At 39.7% G+C, this 20,729-nt stretch overlaps 1 long non-coding RNA gene across 1 annotated transcript; it reads right to left on the reverse strand.

The window, feature by feature from the left end:
- Positions 1-18,104: 18,104 nt before the first annotated feature.
- Positions 18,105-19,558, reverse strand: LOC138848386 (uncharacterized). Its single transcript, XR_011386145.1, has 2 exons — positions 19,432-19,558; positions 18,105-18,481 (listed from the first exon to the last, which is right to left on the reverse strand). It is a non-coding gene; the product is annotated as an uncharacterized lncRNA (long non-coding RNA).
- Positions 19,559-20,729: the final 1,171 nt, after the last annotated feature.

Raw genomic sequence — 20,729 nt, forward strand, 5'->3', positions numbered from 1 at the left:
ATGCACTCATCAAGCTGCACCTACTGTTTTATTATAAACTTAATGAATGGGTGGGAGGGACGGTATGGGGGGGAAGCCATTGTAACCCATGAGTCGTACTTTGGAAATTTATATTCATTAAATAAAAGATAAAAAAATAAAATAAAATAAATAAACTTAATGAATGCACTGATAATTCTAACAGATGGAACTAGACATAAAGAATTAGAATTTTAATACTAATGTATAGAAACCAAGGTGAGGGATTACATTCAAAAGATGAGTATAAAAACATATTTGACTTTGGAATGTGTTGCTGTTATATTAATATGCATATAGTTCATACTTCAGAAAATTCACTTTCTGCAAAATAGTCTATAAAATCAAAGCTTTGAAGGAATCTATCTCAATCAATCATCTCTTTGTATAAAGAACTTTCGAGTGCCCTTGGTAGATACCATTTTGTGCAATAGTTCTAACATGAAAATCAGATGATTTGACTTGTAAATATCCATTTTATTTTTTCAAGTGAAACTATACTTGAATGCCAATATATGGACAGGAAAAACTTGCTGAAATGAGAAGCGTAATATGCTATCTCTCATCAGCCTCTCCTTTTCTTAGGGGTTGTTTCTGAGCTATTTGTGAGGACAGCTAAGATTTGTAGAACCATTTAAACTTTAAACTTTAGGGAGATTTTTCTTTCTCTAAGATTTTGCTTTAGTTATAATCTAAAAGTGAGTTAAGCATGCATCTACATTTTTATTGAGAGTAAAGTTTGGACTTTCACAGACTGATTTTTGATTTTGTAAATAGATGGCAATAATGAATCTGAGTTTCATTAATATGTTCTATTTTATTTTTGTAACATTGTACCAAATCTATTTGTTTCAAATAATTTTGAAAATTACTTCTTCTTAAGAGAAGAATTTTAAAAATTATTTTTAAATAGATCTATCTATCTACCAGAAAGGCAGAGTGTTAGAAAGGGAGAGACAGAAAGGTCTTCCACCTTCTGGTCAGCTTCCAAAATGACTGTAACAGCCAGCACTGGGCCAGGGTGAATTAAGGAGCCTGGAACTTCATTCAGGATTCCCACATGGGTTATCAGTGGCTGAGTACCTTGGCCATATCCTCTGCCTGCCCAAGTGCATTAGCAGGCAGCTAGATTGGAAATGCAGAGGACTAGGACTCAAACCAGGATTGTGATGTAGGATGGTGGTGTCCCAAGTGGCACTTAACCTGCTGCATCTTAATGCCAACCATAAGAGGAGTAATTCTGAAATAATTTTCAGGCTTTCATATTTGCTTACTGTACTTTTCAGAAAGAATTCTTTAAAGTCATCCTGAGTTTTATAGTGTTTTTATGTGGAATATAAATAAATAAATATGGAAACATATTAGCTACAGCTTCTAGTTTGACAATATTATGTGTTGATTTCAGATTTTGATTGTTCATATGCTGTGCTGTCTTATATTAAGGTGTGATTTGAATTTATTACAGGTGTTGTGCTAGAGATGTTAGCAGTTCTCAAAAGCAATGTTGAAGGCACTAAGCATGTCATGTCTTCATTTTCAATATTGCTTTAAATAGAAATAAATCGTGCTTGTCACACAGAATTGGAAGGATTTACAGGGAAATGGTTTGATGAAAAAAAGTGCTGAAAACATAAACATATCAACATATCAACATGAAAAACACAGCAGTGTTGGATTGTGTTGGGACGGGATGGTTTACTACAATGAGGTATATAGAGCTCTTATTTGTGCATGGCTGCTTAACATTACAATGTTAGAAGTGAATAGTTGATGGAGAATGGAAATGCACTCATAAGTACATTCCACTGGAATTTCCATAAACTAACATAAGTACTCTTCAATAAGCTCATATATAGTAACCATATATTTAATACTATAAGTAAATCACTGGCACACATTTTCTTTTTCTTTTTCTTTTTCTTTTTTTTTTGGACAGGCAGAGTGGACACTGAGAGAGAGACAGAAAGATCTTCCTTTTGCCATTGGTTCACCCTCCAATAGCCACCGTGGCTGGTGTGCTGTGGCTGGCATACCGTGCTGATCTGAAGACAGGAGCCAGGTGCTTCTCCTGGTCTCCCATGCGGGTGCAGGGCCCAAGCACTTGGGCCATCTTCCACTGCACTCCCTGGCCACAGCAGAGAGCTGGCCTGGAAGAGGGGCAACCAGGACAGAATCTGACAACCCGAATGGGACTAGAAACCGGTGTGCCAGTGCCACAAGGCGGAGGATTGGCCTAGTGAGCCGCAGCACTGGCCAGCACACATTTTCAAATTTTAAAAATGCTGCTATAAAAAGTGATACTAATTACACATCTAAAATTAATGTTGGAGCTGGTACTGTGGCACAGCAGGTTAAAGCCCTGGCCTGAAGCACTGGCATCCCATATGGGCACCAGTTCTAGTCCCAGCTGCTCCTCTTCTGATCCAACTCTCTGCTATGGCCTGGGAAAGCAGTAGAAGATGGTCCAAGTCCTTGGGCCCCTGCACCCATGTGGGAGACCCAGAAGAAGCTCATAACTCCTGGCTTCAGATTGGCAAAGCTCCAGCTGTTGCAGCCGTCTGGGGAGTGAAGCAGCAGATGGAAGACCTCTCTGTCTCTACCTCTCTCTGTAACTCTGTCTTTCAAATAAAATAAATCTTTAAAATAATCTGAAAAAAAAGGTTGAAAATGAATAAATAAATAAATGAATATTTTATTTCATTTCATTCCACGGCCTACCAGAACAAACCTTATGCCTTAAGTAGGCTTACACATACTCTGAGATCATCTGAATGTCTTATGCGCAAGCTGGGAGGAAAATGACACTGAGAAGCTCTTATACTATATTTGACAGCTGGGACAATTGGCCCACTTTCAGGCACTTAATCAAGACAACCAAACAACCACTCCTTCAAAGGATTGCACAGCAATATTCCAAGTGGCTGTCTGTTTGCCATTACCCTGTACTAGACACAATTCAAGTGTACATCAACACTGGGTAGTTAAAACATATCATGGTCCTATCACTGTGGCATAGTAGGTTAAACTTCTGCCTGCAGTGCCAGCATCTCATATGGGCACTAGTTTGAGTCCCAGCCATTCTACCTCTGATCTGGCTCCCTGCAAATAGCCTAGAAAACAGCAGAAGATGGCTCAAGCACTTGTACCCCTGCACCCATATGTGAAACCTAGAAGAAGCTCCTGGCTCAGGGCTCCTGATCAGCCCAGCCGCAGCCACAAAATAACCAGACTTTTCTGGTTTAATCCACATATGACCAGGCAAATTGCTGTAGAATTCTTATTGATTTTAACAAAAAAAAATCACAGGCAAACTTGTTTTGGAAAAACTAAAATTCCACTGGTGCCATGGCTAATTTGGCTAATCTTCCACCTACAGCTCCAGCACCCTGGGTTCTAGTCCCAGTTTGGGCACCGGAATCTGTCCTGGTTGCTCCTCTTCTAGTCCAGCTCTCTGCTGTGGCCTGGGAAGGCAGTGGAGGATGACCCAAGTCCTTGGGCCCTGCACCTGCATTGGAGACCAAGAGGAAGCACCTGGTTCCGGGCTTCAATTGGTGCAGTGCTCATAGTAGTGGCCATTAGTGGAGTGAACTAATGGAAGGAAGAGCTTTCTCTCTGTCTCTCTCTCACTGTCTAACTCTGCCTGTCAAAAAAAAAAAAAAGAAAGAAAGAAAGAAAGAAAGAAAGAAAGAAAGAAAGAAAGAAAGAAAGAAAGAAAGAAAGAAAGAAAGAAAGAAAGAAAGAAAAACTAAAATCCCTCAGGTCTACAAAAGCCTTAAATATCATTTCCACAAACACAAAAATCATCTTGGTCGTTGCTGGCTGTAGATTTTGAATCATAAAACCACAATTTGTAGTGTTTCTGTATATCTAATGGGTACTACATCACAACTGTTGTTTTGGGTGAGAATAAAAATGAACGAAAGAGATACGGCAGGAAACAAATAAAACACCAGAAAAACTAGAGCGATGTGCTGAAGAACAATGGCATAATCGGCTGATGAGCCCAAAACAATAAAACCAACATTGAACTCCAGAAAGCCAAATCATGTGCCCTGATTTGAAAAGACCATTCATCCAGTTACCTGAATTCCATTAGTCAGCATGAAAACAAAATGTAACATCATAAAATTCTTTAAAATAGAGAAATACATGAAAAATATGCAAGAAAACACAAAACAAAGGGGCTATTGCAAGACTTGATACTGAGTTAGCCACAAGAAAACTGGATTTTTATGGTTGCATCCACACATGAACAGATGAACAATGGAATTATTGGCTGATGGGACCAAAATTATAAAACCAAATGTAAATACCAGGAAATACATTCTCGTGCTCTGATTTAAAAAGACCATTCATCCAGTTACCTGAATTCTGTTATCTAGCAAGAAAAAAATGTAACATCATAAACTTCATTAAATATAGTGAAATGCACAAAAACTCCTCAAGAAAAACCAAAGCAAAGAGGCTCTTGCAAGATCTGATATTGAGCTAGCCATGGGCGAACCAAATTTTTCTCATTTCATCCACCCATAAATTGGCCAAATTGCAGAGGAATTCCATTTGAGTGTAACCAGAAAATCGCAGGCAAACTCGTTTTGCAGAAAAATAAAATGCTTCTGTTCTATAAAAGGCTTAACTTTCATCTTCACAAACACAAACATCGTCTTGGTCAGTGTTGCCAGTAGGTTTTGAACCATAATACTCCAGTTTGTGGAGTGCTTGTATATCAAAATGGATACTACATCAACACTTAGTTTTTTGGTCAGAATAAAAAAAGGAATGAAAGAGATAACAGCAACAAACAAATTTAAAACAAGAAGAAATGGAGGGAATTTCAGATGAACAATGAAATTATCGGCTAAAGCGCCCAAAACAATTAAACCAACCTTGAATCCCAGACCCACTGCCGTGCCCTGATTTAAAAAGATGATTCATCCAGTTACCTGAATTCCATGATCCAGTATGAAACACAATGTGACATCATAAAATTCAGTAAAAATAATGAAATACACAAAATATATGCAAAAAGCCCAAAGGAAAAAGGCTGGTGCAAGATCTAATATTGAGTTAGCCACACGAGAACCAGATTTTTCTTTTTCATCAACCCATAACTGGTGAAATAACAGAGGAATTCTGATTGATGGTAACCAGAAAAGTGCAGGCAAACCCATTTTGCAGAAAAGTAAAATTCTTGTGTCCTATCAAAGGCTTAACTTTCCTCTTCTAAACACAGTGATATACACGAAATATATGCCAGAAAGCCCAAAGGAAAGAGGATGTTGCAAGATCTGATATTGAGTTAGCCACAGGCGAACCAAATTTTTCTCATTTCATCCACCCATAAATTGGCCAAATTGCAGAGGAATTCCATTTGAGTGTAACCAGAAAATCGCAGGCAAACTCGTTTTGCAGAAAAATAAAATGCTTCTGTTCTACGAAAGGCTTAATTTCCATCTTCACAAACACACACATCGTCTTGGTCAGTGTTGCAAGCAGATTTTGAACCATAATACTCCAGTTTGTAGAGTGTTTATCAAAATGGATACTACATCAAAACTGTTAGTTTTTTTGGTCAGAATAAAAAATGAATGAAAGAGAACCGGAAACAAACACGTTCAAAATGAGAAGACAATGAGGGAATTGCAGATGGACAATGGAATTATTGGCTGATGCACCCAAAGCTATGAAACCCACCTGGAATTCCAGAAAACCAAATCCTGTGCCCTGATTTAAAAAGATCATTCATCCAGTTACCTGAATTCCGTTACCCAGCATGAAACACAATGTAACATCTTACATTCATTAAAAATAGTGAAATTCACAAAATATATGCTAGAGAGCCCAAAGCAAGTGGCTGTTGCAAGATCTGATATTGAATAAGCCACATGAGAACAACATTTTTCTCATTTGAGCCATGATAAATGGCAAAATTCCCGAGGAATTCTGATTCTTTGTAACCAGAAATTCGCAGGCAAACTCGTTTTGCAGAAAAGTAAAATTCTTCTGTCGTATCAAAGGCTTAACTTTCCTCTTCTAAACACAAACATCATCTTGGTCAGTGTTGCCTGTAAATTTTGATCCATAATACCCCAGTTTGCAGTGTGCTTGTATATCATAATGGATACTACATCAAATCTGGTCTTTTTTTTTTTTTGGTTTGAATAAAAACCGAAAGAAAGATACAGCAACAAATTCAAAAAAAGAAAAAAACAAGAAAATTGCATATTAACAAAAGAATTATCCGCTGATGTGCCCAAACCAATAAAACCAACATTGAATTCCAGAAAGCCCAATTCTGTGCCCTGATTTAAGATCATTTATTCAGTTTCGTGAATTCCATTTTCCAGTTTGAAACACAATATAACATCATAAAATTCATTAAATATAGTGAAATGCACAAAAAAAAAAACTCAAGAAAACCCAAAGCAAAGAGGCTGTTGCAACATCCGATATTGAGTTAGCCACAGGAGAACCAAATTTTTCTCATTTCATCCACCCATAACTGGCCAAATTGTGGAGGAATTCCATTTGAGTGTAACCAGAAAAATCGCAGGCAAACTCGTTTTGCAGAAAACTAAAGTCCTTCTGTTCTATGAAAGGCTTAACTTTCATCTTCACAAACACAAACATCATCTTGGTCAGTGTTGCTTGTAGATTTTGATCCATAAAACTCCATTTTATTTTGTGCTTGAATATGAAAATATACGATGTCAAATATGTTGATTCTTTGGTCAGAATAAATAACTAACACAAGAGAAATGGCAACAAACAAATTAAAAACCAGAAGACATGGAGGGAATTGCAGATAAACAATGGACTTATTGGTTGATGTGCCCAAAAGTATTAAAACAACCTGGAATTCCAGAAAGCCCAATCCTGTGCCCTGATTTAAAAAGACCATTCATCCAGTTACCTGAATTCCGTTATCCAGCATGAAACACACTGTAACATCATAAAATTCATTAAAAATAGTGGAATACATGAAATATATGCAAGAAAGCCCAAAGCAAAGAAGCTGTTGTGAAATCTGATATTGTGTTAGCCACAAAAGAACTGGGTTTGTTTCATTTCATCCTCCCAAAACTGGCCAGATTTCGGAGCAGTTCTGATTGATTCTAACCAGAAAATCGCAGGCAAACTCATTTTGCAGAAAACTAAAATCCATCTCTTCTATGAATGGCTTAAGTTTCATTTTCAGAAACACAAACATCATCTTGGTTAGTGTTGCCTGTAGATTTTGAACCATAATACTGCAGTTTGTAGAGTGTTTGTATATCAGAATCGATACTACGTCAAAACTATTGTTTTTTTTTTGTTCAGAATAAATAACGAATGAAAAGATACAGCAAGAAACTAATTAACAACCAAAAAAAAATGGATGAATTGCAGATGAACAATGGACTTATCAGATAATGTGCCCCAAACTATAAAAACAACCTTGAATTCCAGAAAGCGCAATCCTGTGCCCTGATTTAAAAAGGCCATTCTTCCAGTTACCTGAATTCTATTTTCCAGCGTGAAACAAAATATAACATCATTAAATTCATTAAAAATAGTGAAATACACAAAAAATATGTAAGAAATCCAAAGCAAAGAGGCTGTTGCAAGAGATGGTATTGAGTTATCCTCAGCAGAACCAAATTTTCTTGTTCACCCACCCATTACTGGCCAAATTGCTGAGGAATTCCCATTAATTTTTGCCAGAAAATTGCAGGCAAACTGATTTTTTTGTGTGTTTTTTTCCTTTTCTGTACTTACAAGTTGTTACTGCTTGAATTCCTTAATTAGTGGAGGATTATCCCTGTTTGTAAATTAAATTAAATTTAAAGCATGTCATTTTAACAATAATAAGAGGAAATAAGAAAGGAAAGAGGAGGGAGGTAGACACTAACAAATAGAGGGTATAGTGGGAAATAGCATTATTCTCTTAAAACGATGTACATCAAATACATGAAAATTGTTCCTTTCATTTACATTTTTTATTTTTTTACTTTTTTTTTATTTGTATGAAAGACAGAGTTTCATAGAGCAGAGGCAGAGATGGAGAGTGAGAGAAAGAGAGAAGTCTTCCACCTGCTGGTTCACTCCAAAATGGGCCACAACAGCAGGAGCTGGGTTTATCTGAAACCAGGATCCAGGAGCTTCTTCCAGGTCTCGCATAGGGGTGCCGGAGCCCAAGGACTTGGACCATCTTCTAATGCTTTACCAGGCCACAGCAGGGAACTGGATCAGAAGTTGAGCAGCCAGTTCTTGAACTGGCAGCCATATGGAATGCCGTCACTGCAGGTGGCACCCTTACCTGCTGTGCCACATTGCTGGCCCCTCCATTATTTAAATAAAAATTATTTATAATTGGTAAATCCAGTATAGAAATGAAGATATATAATTGAACAATGAACTTAGGAAATAAAGTTCAAACAAACTAATAATAAAAAAATGTAAAACAACAGTAGATGACATTTTAATGACTCAATAGATTCTTTTTTAAACTTTTTTAATAAATATAAGTTTTTCAAGTACAGCTTTTGGATTATAGCAGCTTTTCCACCCCATAACCTCCCTCCCACCTGCAACCATTCCATATCCCACTCCCTCTCCCAACCCATTCTTCATCAAGTCATTTTCAATTATCTTTATATGCAGAAGATCTACTTAGTATTTACTAAGTAAAGATTTCAACAGTTTGCAGCCACACAGACACACAAAGTATAGAGTACTGTTTGTGTATTAGTTATGCCCTTAATTCACATAGTGCAACACATTAAGGACAGAGATCCTACATGGGGAATAAGTGCACAGTGACTCCTGTTGTTGATTTAATGACTCTTATTTATGATGTCAGTAATCACCCGAGGCCCTTGAAATGAGCTGCCAAGGCTATGGAAGCCTCTTGAGTTCACCAACTCTGATCTTATCTAGACAAGGTTACAGTCAAAATGGAAATTCTCTCCTCCCTCCCGTTTTTCCCACTGGGATCTCACTCACAGAGATCTTTCATTTAGGCCATTTTTTTGCCACAGTTTCTTGGCTTTCCATGCCTGAAATACTCTCATGGGCTTTTTAGCCAGATCCAAATGCCTTAAGGGCTGATTTTGTGGCCAGAGTGCTGTTTAGGACATCTGCCATTCTATGAGTCTGCTGTGTATCCCACTTCCCATGTTGGATCATTCTCTCCTTTTTAATTCTATCAGTTAGTATATGCAGACACTAATCTTGTTTATCTGATCCTTTTGACACTTAATCCTATCATCATGATCAATTATGAACTGAAACTGATCACTTTGACTAGTGAGATGGCATTGGTACACATGCAACCTTGATGGGACTGAATTGGAATCCCCTGGCATTATTTCTAACAATACCATTGGGGTAAGTCTGATTGAGCACGTGCCAAACTATACATCTCCTCCCACTCTTATTCCCACTCTTATATATAAACTACTTTCCATTTAAAAGATCATTATTCCTGAAGAAAGGGCCTAGGTTAAATAACTTTAATTCTTCTGGAAAAATCTTTTTTTTTAAATTGTATTTAAGGTCTGCAAATTTAATGTATTTCATATATACAGATTTTGGAACATATTTTAACATGATTAATACAGTAAGGTTGTCGGTTGTTCTTGAGGCTATTTCCATGGCTTAAATCCCTAAACACAAGTCCCCTCTCTCCCATTCACAATCTTTTCAGCTTTCAATAATAACTGTCATACACAGTTTTCATTTAAAAATAAATGAGAGCTCATTTAGGTGCCTAATGCGTCACTTCAAATCCAGCTTCCCGCTAATGTTAATTCTAATGCTTCTATCAGTAGAGGATGGCCCAAGTAGGTGGGCCACTGCCACCCCAATAGGAGACTCAGATGGGGTTCCAGGCTGCTGCTTTCAGGGTCAGATCCAGCCTTTGTGGTCATTTGGGGCAATAAACCATAATTTGGAAGATTTCCCAATATCTCTCTTCTCTCTCTCTCTGTCATTCATGGCCTTTTAAAAATATTTTATTCATTTGAAACTTACAGAGAGAGGGAGAGAGAGAGAGAGAGAGAGAGAGATATGTCTTCTTTGCTTGGTTCATTCCCCAAAGGGCTGCAACAGCTGAGGCTGGGCCAGGCTGAGCCAGGGACCAGGAGTTTCTTTCAGGTACCCAACATGGAGGCAGGCACCCAAAAACCCAGACAATTCTCCCCCACTTTCCCAGGTGCATCATCAGGGAGGTAGATGGGACAAAAACTGACACCCATGTGGGATGCTGGCACTTCAGATGGAGCCTTAATCTTGCTGCATCAAGCACTTCCCTCTATTTATTTTAGTGGCAGAGTTGGAGAGAGAGAGGGAGAAGGGAGAGAGAGAGAGAAAGAATCTTACATTCTCTGGTTCACACACAAATGGCTGCAGTATCTGAGGCTGGGCCAGCCAGAAGCCAGGAGCCAAGGGTTTCATCCTGGTCTCCCACATAGCTCCAAGGTTTCAAACACTTGTGTCACCCTCCGATGCTTTCCTGGGTGCATTAGCTTCAGCTGGAATGGATTTGGGGCATGAACCATTGGATGGAAGACTTTTCTCTCTGTCTCTCCCTCTCTGTCTGTAACTTGGCCTCTCAAATAAATAAATAGACTAATCCCAATTAATGTTAACTATTTAAACCAAGTGAAAGGATGAGATTCCTCCCAAACTCCTATTAAGCAGTTAGCATGATCTTAATTATAAAATCAGAAAAAGATACAACAAATAAAGTGAACTACAGACCAATATCTCTGATGAGCATAGATAAAGAAATCCTCAACAAATTACTATGAAATAGAATCCAACACCACATCAGAAAGATCATTCACCCAGACCAAGTAAGATTTATCTATCATATGCAAGGATTGTTTAACATGCACAAATCAATAAATATGATACATCATATTAGCAAATTGAAGAATGAAGACCATGTGTATGATTATCTAAATAGATGCAGAAAGGTGCCAGCATCATGGCTCACTTGGTTAATCCTCCACCTGTGGCACTGGCATCCCATATGGGCACCAGTTCTAGTCCTGCTTGCTCCACTTCCAATCCAGCTCTCTGCTGTGGCCTGGGAGGGCAGTGGAGGATGGTCCAAGTGCTTGGGCCCCTGCACCTACATGGGAGACCAGGAAGAAGCATCTGCCTCCTGGCTTTGGATCAGTGCAGTGCTGGCTGTAGCAGCCTTTTGGGGGATGAACCAATGGAAGCATGACCTTTCTCTCTGTCTCTTGTCTCACTGTTTATAACTATACCTTCAAGATATTGGCACAGGCAAAGAATCTCCGGAAAAGACCCGGGAGGCACAGGCAGTCAAAGCAAAAATCAACTATTGGGATTGCATCAAATTGAGAAGTTTCTGTACTGCAAAAGAAACAGTCAGGAGACTGAAGAGACAACCGACAGAATGGGAAAAAATATTTGCAAACTATGCAACAGATAAAGGGTTAATAACCAGAATCTACAAAGAGATCAAGAAACTCCACAAAAACAAAACCAACAACCCACTTAAGAGATGGGCCAAGGACCTCAATAGACATTTTTCAAAAGAGGAAATCCAAATGGCCAACAGGCACATGAAAAAATGTTCAAGGTCATTAGCAATCAGGGAAATGCAAATCAAAACCACAATGAGGTTTCACCTCACCCTGGTTAGAATGGCTCACATGCAGAAATCTACCAACAACAGATGCTGGCGAGGATGTGGGGAAAAAGGGACACTAACCCACTGTTGGTGGGAATGCAAACTGGTCAAGCCACTATGGAAGTCAGTCTGGAGATCCCTCAGAAACCTGAAGATAACCCTACCGTTCGACCCAGCCATCCCACTCCTTGGAATTTACCCAAAGGAATTTAAATTGGCAAACAAAAAAACGGTCTGCACCCTAATGTTTATTGCAGCTCAATTCACAATAGCTAAGACCTGGAACCAACCTAAATGCCCATCAACGATAGACTGGATAAAGGAATTATGGGTTATGTACTCTTTAGAATACTATACCGCAGTAAGAAACAATGAAATCCAGTCATTTGCAACAAAATGGAGGAATCTGGAACACATCATGCTGAGTGAAATAAGCCAGTCCCAAAGGGACAAATACCAATGTTCTCCCTGATCGGTGACGACTGACTGAACACCAAGAGGGAAACCTGTTGGAGTGAGGTGGACACTATGGGAAACGGTGGCTTGATCAGCATAGCCCTGACTGTTAATGAACAACTTAATACATTATCCCTCTTAGTAGTTTTTTTATCTGTTCTACTTAATATGACTGGTTTAGATCTGTAATTGATGCACAGTTATTCTTAAGTGTTGAAAATTAACTGAAATGTGATCCCTGTTGAACATGGTGGTGGGAATGGGAGAGGGAAGAGATGTATAATTTGGGACATGCTCAGGCTGACTTGCCCCAAGTGGTGGAGTTGGAAGCATACCAGGGGATTCCAATTCAATCCCATCGAGGTGGCATGTACCAATGCCATCTCACTGTTCCAGGTGATCAGTTTCAGTTCACAGTTGGTCATGGTGAAGGGACTGGGAGTCAAAGGGAGCACATAGACAAGTCTAGTACCTGCTAACGCTAACTGATGGAGTAAATAAAGGGGAGAGTGATCCAACATGGCAAGTGAGATACTCAGCAGACTCCTAGAATGGCAGATGTCCTAAATAGCACTCTGGCCTCAGAATCAGCCCTAAAGCCATTCGGATCTGGCTGAAAAGCCCATGAGAGTATTTCAGGCATGGAAAGCCAAGACACTCTGGCAAAAGATCTCTGCGAGTGAGATCCCAGTGGAAAGAACGGGTCTTCAGGGAGGGAGGTGCCTTTCTCTGAAGGGAGGAGAGAACCTCCACTTTGACTATGACCTTGTCTAATCAAGATAAGAGTCGGAGAACTCAGAGGGCTTCCATAGCCTTGGAAACTCATGACTGGAGCATAGGGGGATTGCTGATGCCATGGACAGGAGTGTCAATTGGTAAAGTCAGCAACAGGAGTCACTGTGCACTTACTCCTCATGTAGGATCTCTGTCCTTAATGTGCTGTACATTGGGATTTAATGATATAACGAGTACTCAAACAGTATATTTCACTTTGTGTTTCTATGGGGGTGCAAACTGTTGAAATCCTTACTTGATGCATGCTAAACTGATCCTCTGTAAAAAAAAAAAAAAAAAAAAAAAAGAAATTATCAATTCCCAACTTGACTCTCACTGGGATTAAACATGACAATAGGTCTGCTCTGATTTCATCATCATTTAAAAAAAATCATCTATTATTTTTCACTTTATGTTTCTGTGTGGGAGCAAACTGTTGAAATCCATACTTAATGTATACTAAGCTGATCTTCTGTATATTAAGATAATCGAAAATGAATCTTGACGTGAATGGAAGGGGAGAGGGAGTGGGAAAGGGGAGGGTTGTGGGTGGGAGGGACGGTATGGGGGGGAAGCCATTGTGATCCATAGGTCGTACTTTGGAAATTTATATGCATTAAAGTTTAAAAAAAATAAAAAATAAATAAATAAAAAAATAGATGCAGAAAAAGCATTTGATAAAACACAAAATCATTTCATGATACAATCTTAAGCAAATTGGGAATAGAGGGAGTATTTCTCAACACAATATTATATATGTCAAATATATGATAATATATGACAAATCAACAGTCACAATGATACTTTTTGGTGAAAAGTTAGAAGCATTTTCACTGAGATCCAGAACTAGACAAGGATGTCCACTTTCACAACTACTATTCAATACAATTCTGGAGGTTTTAACCAGAGCCATTAGACAAAAAGAAAGAAAAGCTATAAAGTTGGGAAAGAAGGATGTCAAATTATCCCTGTTTGCAGAGTATATGATCTGATACATTAGGGAACCAAAAGACTTCATTAAACAATTATTGGAATTCATAAGAGAAATTTGCAAAGTTACTGGATATAAAATTAACACACAAATATCAAAAGCTTTTATATATATAAACAATGTCGTAGCTGAGAAAGAACTTGTAAGATCAGTCTCATTCACAATAGCTACAAAAAATTAAATCCTTAGGGATAAATTTAACCAAGGATCCAGCCAAAGATTTCTCTAATAAATGTTATAAAATGTTAAAGAAATAAATAGAAAAAAGACACAAAAAATGGAAAAACCTTCCCTGTTCATGATTTGGAAGAAACAATTTATCAAAATCTTCATATTATCCAAAACAATTTACAGATTCAATGCAGTCTCATTCAAAATATTGAAACATTCTTCCCAGATCTGGATGAAATGAACCTAAAATTCATATGATATCATAAGACCAAAATAGCTAAAATAATCATAAACAATAAAATTAAATCTGCATGCATCATAGTACCAGATTTCAATAAATATTACAGCACAGGTATAATCAAGTCAGTTTGGTATTGGCAAAAAATTAGACAGATTGACCAATGGAATAGACCTGAGACCCCAGACATTAACTAATGCATCTACAACCAAGAAATCTGACAAATGACCTAAAATCACTTGCTGGGAAAAGGGCATTCTTTTCAACAAATGATGTTGGGAAAGTTGGAACTCTGTATGCGTGAGTATGAAACAAAACCAGTATCTTATACCCTATACAAAATCATCTCATAGTGGATCAAGGATTTAAATCTAAGGTCTGAAACCATCACATTACTCAAGGAAAACAAGGGAAACACTACAAGACATTGGCTCAGGCAAAGACTTCTTGGAAAACACCTTGGAAACACAGGCAATAAACACAATCCTAGACAAATGAGATTACATGAAGCTAGGATGCTTCTACAATGGAAAGGAAACACTCAGCAAATTAAGAGAAGATCACCAAAATGGGATAAAATATTTGCTGACTATAAATTCCATAGAGGACTAATGCTAGGATGTATGAAGAGCTCAAGAAACTCAACAACAACAAAATTAGCAATCGAGTTAAGAAATAGGCTAAGGATATAAACAGAGATTTTTCAAAGGATGGAATACAAATGACCAACAGACACATGGAAAGATGCTCAGGGTCATTTGCCATCAGGAAAATGCATATAAATTCCATAATAAGGTTTTACTTCACAATAATTAGAGTGACAGTACAAAAATCAAACAACAACAAATTGTGGTGAGGATGTGGTGCAAATGTACCCTAATCCAATGTTGATGTGAATGCAAATTAATATAGCCAGTATTGATAGTATGGGGATTTCTCAGAAATCTGAAAATAGATCTCCCATATGACTTAGCAATCCCAGTCCTGAGAATTTACCCAAATAAAATAAAATTCACTTATGAAAGACTTACCTGTATCCTTTGATTATTGTAGCTCAATTCACAATAGCTAAGACATGGAATCAAACCAGATGTCCATCAACTGAAAACTAATTAATAAAACTGTGATATATATATATATATATATATACACATACAGACACACACACATGCACGCACACTATGGAATGCTATTCAATCATTAAAAAGGATGAAATCCTTTCTTTTGCAAGAAACTAGATGCAACTAGAAACTATTATGTTTAGTGAAATATGCCAGCCCCATAAAGATAATTATCATATTTCTCTGATTTGTTGTAGCTAATATACAGAATTTTAAAAAAAATGCAGTGCATATGATCAAAATTGATGTTTTTACATTTGACTTTTTAGCCCTTGTCTATACTCTTGAGGATCAACTTTTTTTTTTTTTGCTTACAACTTGTTACTGGTTGAATTCTTTATTTAGTGGGGCATTAAGCTTGTGTGTATAAAGTAAATTAAAAATATGTCATTGTAGGGGCTGGTGCTGTGGTGTAATGGCTAAAGCCACTGCCTGCGGTGCAGGCATCCCACATGGGTGCTGGTTCAAATCCAGGTTGTTCTACTTCTGATCCACCTATCTGCTATGGCCTGGGAAAGCAATGGAAAGTAGCTCAAGTCCGTGGGAGATGAAGTAGGAACTCCTGGCTTCTGGCTTCAGTTCAGCTCAGCACCGCCATTGAGGCCACTTGGGGAGTGAATCAGCTGATGGAAGACCTCTCTCTCTACCCCCCCTCTCTCTGCCTCTCCTCTCTCTGTATAACTCTTTCAAATAAAATGAATAAATTTTAAAGAAAAAGTATGTCATTGTAAAAATAAAAAGGAAAATAAGGAAGGAGGGAGGGAGAGAGAGAGGGTAGAGTGGGGAGTATCATTATTCTCTTAAAACCATATATGTGAAATATATGAAATTTGTTCCAGTCATTTACATTTTTATTTTTTTAAGATTTATTTATTTGAAAGGCAGAGTTACAGAGAGGCAGAGAGAGAGGGGGGAGGGAGGGAGGGAGGGAGAGAGGGGGAGAGTGATCTTGTATCTGCTATTTCAATCCTAATTGTCCCAGCTCTCCAACACCAGGAGCCAGAAGCTTCTTCCAGGTCTCCCATAGGGGTGCAGGGTCCCAAGGTCTTGGGCCATCTTCTAATGCTTTTCCAGGCCCCAGCAGGAAGCTCAATCACAAGTGGAGCAGCCAGGTCTTGAACCAGCACCCATATGGGATACCAGCACTGCAGGTGGCAGCTTTAGCCACTATGCCACAGCACCGGTCCCTCCATTCATTTAAATAAAGATTATTTTAAAACTGATAAAGGCAGTATAGAAATGAAGAAATATAAATGCACAATAACAGGAAATAAAATTCACACACACTTATAATAAAACAAATTTAATGCAAAACAACAGTGAGATGACATTTTAATGACTCAATTGATGATTCCTTTAAAATTTTTCAATACCTCTTATTACTAAGCATTTTCTCAAGAAAATTACTCTTAGACAATTTTGGTAGGTAGCTAAATTACTGGTGTCTTTTCTGTAGGGAAGTTTAGCATTATTTATCATAGTACTTAAAATGCCCCTACTCTGGGACCCAATAATTATTCTCAGGCCTAGTAATTCAACTTACACAAAGCAGTCTAAACTTAAAAATCAGACATATGCATGACTTATATGAAGAGTGTTTCCTATAGTTATTCATCATATAAAAAGTGTTGAAACTTAAGTAGTCAAAAGGAGAGGTTAATATTTTCAGCCAATTAAAATTATGACCTTTAAAAAGAATAGTTAACAACATGAAGGGAAAAGCTCATTAAACATTGTTGAGTAGGAAAAAGTAGACTACAAAATACCAGGTGTATTTTGGTCATAGTTTTGTTTGTAAAAGTATATGTATATATGTGTGTATCTGTGTGTAAATGTTAAATGATTAAATATAGAAGATCTGATCTCTTCCCATAGCTTATACTAACTTTCCAAATATTCCGTGATATACATATAATGCACACATGTAAACAGACATATTTTTAGAATGAAGTTAAGGAAAATCTTCAAATATTTATTTATTTATTTATTTATTATTTGACAGATAGAGTTAGAGAGAGAGCCAGAGAGAAAAGTCTTCCTTCCATTGGTTTACCCCTTAAATGGCTGCTACAGCCAGAGCTATGCCGATCTGAAGCCAGGAGCCAGGTGTTTCTTCTGGGTATCCCATGCAGATGCAAGGCCCAAGCACTTGGGCCATCCTCCACTGCACTCCTGGGTCACAGCAGAGAGCTGGACTGGAAGGGGAGCAGCCGGGACTAGAACCCAGAGCCTATATTGGATGCCGGCACCACAGCCGGAGGATTAGCCAAGTGAGCCACAGTGCCAGCCCTGGGAACTCTTCAAATATTTATAAAAGTAGTTATAGAGACAGTGAGGGAGAGAGAGATCTTCCATCTGATGGTCCACTCTCCAAATGTCCATAATAGCCAGGACTGGGCCATGCTGAAGCCAGGAGCCAAGAACTCTATCCAGGTCTCCCACATGGGTGGTAGGAGTCCAAGTACTTTGCCATTCATCTGCTGTTTTGCTACGGTGTATTAAGAGGGAGCTGGCTCAGAAGGGGTCTTTGGGAAAAGTGGTCTCATAAAATATTTTTTGTCAGTTTTGGCAACACAGTACAATAAATCATGATCGTGACAAACATTGAGACTATATGTAGTTTAAAAGTAAATTTACAGGAGGAAACAGTAATACTGTCGATCTCAAAGAAAAATCTTGAGAAAATTATAAAGTTGACTATGAAATTTATTGAACCCCTGAAAGCCAAGGGATATTTTAATTTATCTTCTCAGTAAAACAAGTCATAGAACATGTACTAATATACAAGTTGTTTGAACACTAAAATCTCTGCACCAGAAAATGGGGACAACTACCAAATATGCATTTTATCACACTACAGGTGCAAATTCTCAAATTCATAAGCCTTTCTCCACAGGCAGTCTTACCCTCTCAGGCGGCTTCACTTGGCACAGATTACACTGACTACAACTCTCTGGAGCCAAAAACTGCTGGGTCCCGAACTTTTCAGGTCTGGCGCTACTTAGCTAGAGTGGTTTTTCTTTGTCTTCTGTGACACCCTTCTCCCTTCTCAAGTCTGAAAGAATCTGGTTGGGTATACCAGCATCTGAGTAACTGACTGTTATGTCTCCCAGCAATGGAAACTGTGGTTAGAAGGAAATCTGAACGTCCCAAGGGCTTAGAGATACCGACGGCAGGTGTACCGGGAGTTTGAACCCTGCTCAAGTCGCTGCTCTCAGGAAAAGGCTCAGGGCCAGGGGCTGCCCCCCAGGACGAGTGATGCAGGGGCTGGCATTCATTAGGCACTCCTGGAGGGAGGTATTTTGGACATCATGCCCAGGTAGTTTTAGGAACCAAGACAAGGAAAAAAAGGAGGGTGGGTAGAGGTGACATCACCATGCAAAGTCTGCAAAGGGAAACATAAACCCACTGGTGTTCTAATGTCCATGCTTAAGAAGCATAAAATGAGGAGAGGCTCACAGATATTTTGCACTGGAGGGTCGGGTGGGCATTCTCTGCTTTCCTCTCTTGTAAAATGGTCACCAAAGTACACGCTTTAAAGTGTCATGGTGATGCCTGCACTGCCTTTGAGCTCTGCCAGCAAGTTCATCATCAGATGCCAACCCCAACCTGGCCTGAAAAGCTGAGCTGAGCAAAAATAAGATTTTAATTTCTGATTTCCCCAGCTTGTAATGTATACGGCTGAGGAGAAAGGAGGGACCGATGACCCCCCAACCTCCTCGCCGCGTGAACGCCACAGCCCATCCACTCTCCCGGATCTCCCTCCGTCCTCTCCACACAACCTGGGGAGAGGCGGACTGCACGCAGGGAGACGGAGAGGAGGCTCTGGAGCGAGCCCAGGTTGCTGGTGCAGGGACGGGGCCTGTCGCCCGTGTCCGGAGCCGGCCCAGCCCTCAGCGGTGGGGTCCGCGGATGGAGGAGCTCACTGGGGGGAAGTCCAGGTCCCTCTGTAGCTGGTTCTGCAGGATCCATCCGCCCACGGCCCCTTCTGGGAAACCTGGCCCCACACACTCACCACTTCCCGCTCGCGAGGCCTCCAGCTTCCCCTTCTCAGAGCAGAGAAGGCCGAGCCACCGTGGGGACGCTCTTCCTGCTGTAGACTGGACACGACTAGGACACAGGGATCTCGCGAGATGATGAAGTGATCCACCACCCTCACCGGGGCCCCTGAGTGGACAGCTGAAAAGCCGATGGGCGTGAGGGGCGTCACAAAAGCCGTAGCCAATCAGCACGCTCGCTGGCGCAGTGGGCGTGGGGAGGTTGTTGCCGGGCGACGGGAGTGCGGGCCGGGTTTGGGGTCGGAGGCTGCCCTGGTGCCTGATTTCCGGGGGTCGCTGCGGCCTCCGTGTTCCTCGTGTTCCTCGGGGCTCTCTCGGGACCTCTAGAGTTCGCCGTGAGCTGCAGAAGCCGCCCCAGGTGAGTCACCGCCAACTGCGCTTCTTCGATTCTGGTCTTTGTTTCTTCATATCCCGAAGGATTTCTCTTTTGGGAAGTTTCTGTGATGTTCGTCGGAACAATGTTTAAAGATATTGTGTAATGAATCTTCTTGATTCGCTTTTCTTCTAGATATGTATTTTCTAGTCTTTTGCCCTTTAATATGATTTCCTATTTCTTGCTGTTAGTAATGACAGGTTTTTAAAGATCATTGATTTGGAAGGTAGAGGGAGAGAGGAGAGGGGAGGGAAGGGGGAGGGAGAGGTCTTCTGTCCACTGGTCACTCCCCAGATGGCTGCAAGGCCAGAGCTGGGCCAATCCGAAGCCAGGAGCCAGGAGTTTTTTCCTTGTCCCGGATGTGGGTGCAGGGGCTCAAGGACTTTGGCATCTTCCACTGCTTTCCCAGAGAGCTGGATGGGAAGCGGAGCAGCCGGGACTCGAACAAGCACCCATATGGGACGAACCGGTAATGACATTTTACCCAGTGATCTCGTTACCCTCACTTGTCAGTTGTATGTAGTTCAGGATTACATTGATTGCCAGTATGTAATGGGTGTAATCTGAGTATATTGACATGGTTGCTGGTTTACTTAAAGGTTGATGCTTTTTTTGTTGTTTTATTTCCCTGTTAAAGAGAGATGGGAGAGAAGGCAGGCATGGCTGGGTCTGTTCCCAGGGGAAAAACTTTCCCTGAGCTTGTGTCAAGTAGTTTGTTGTAGTCCATTTTAGATCACATACTGGAAATCACTGTTTTTGCAATTTTGCCACTTGATTTTTCTGTCTGGATACTGAATTTTATTAAATGCTTTTTAACACTTAATATAAATGATCATATAATTCCCTCACTTTTTCTACCTGGGTCTGTTTGGGAATGTTGAA

Source organism: Oryctolagus cuniculus, unplaced genomic scaffold (assembly GCF_964237555.1).
Source record: "Oryctolagus cuniculus unplaced genomic scaffold, mOryCun1.1 SCAFFOLD_57, whole genome shotgun sequence".
NCBI classification, from domain to species: Eukaryota; Metazoa; Chordata; class Mammalia; order Lagomorpha; family Leporidae; genus Oryctolagus; species Oryctolagus cuniculus.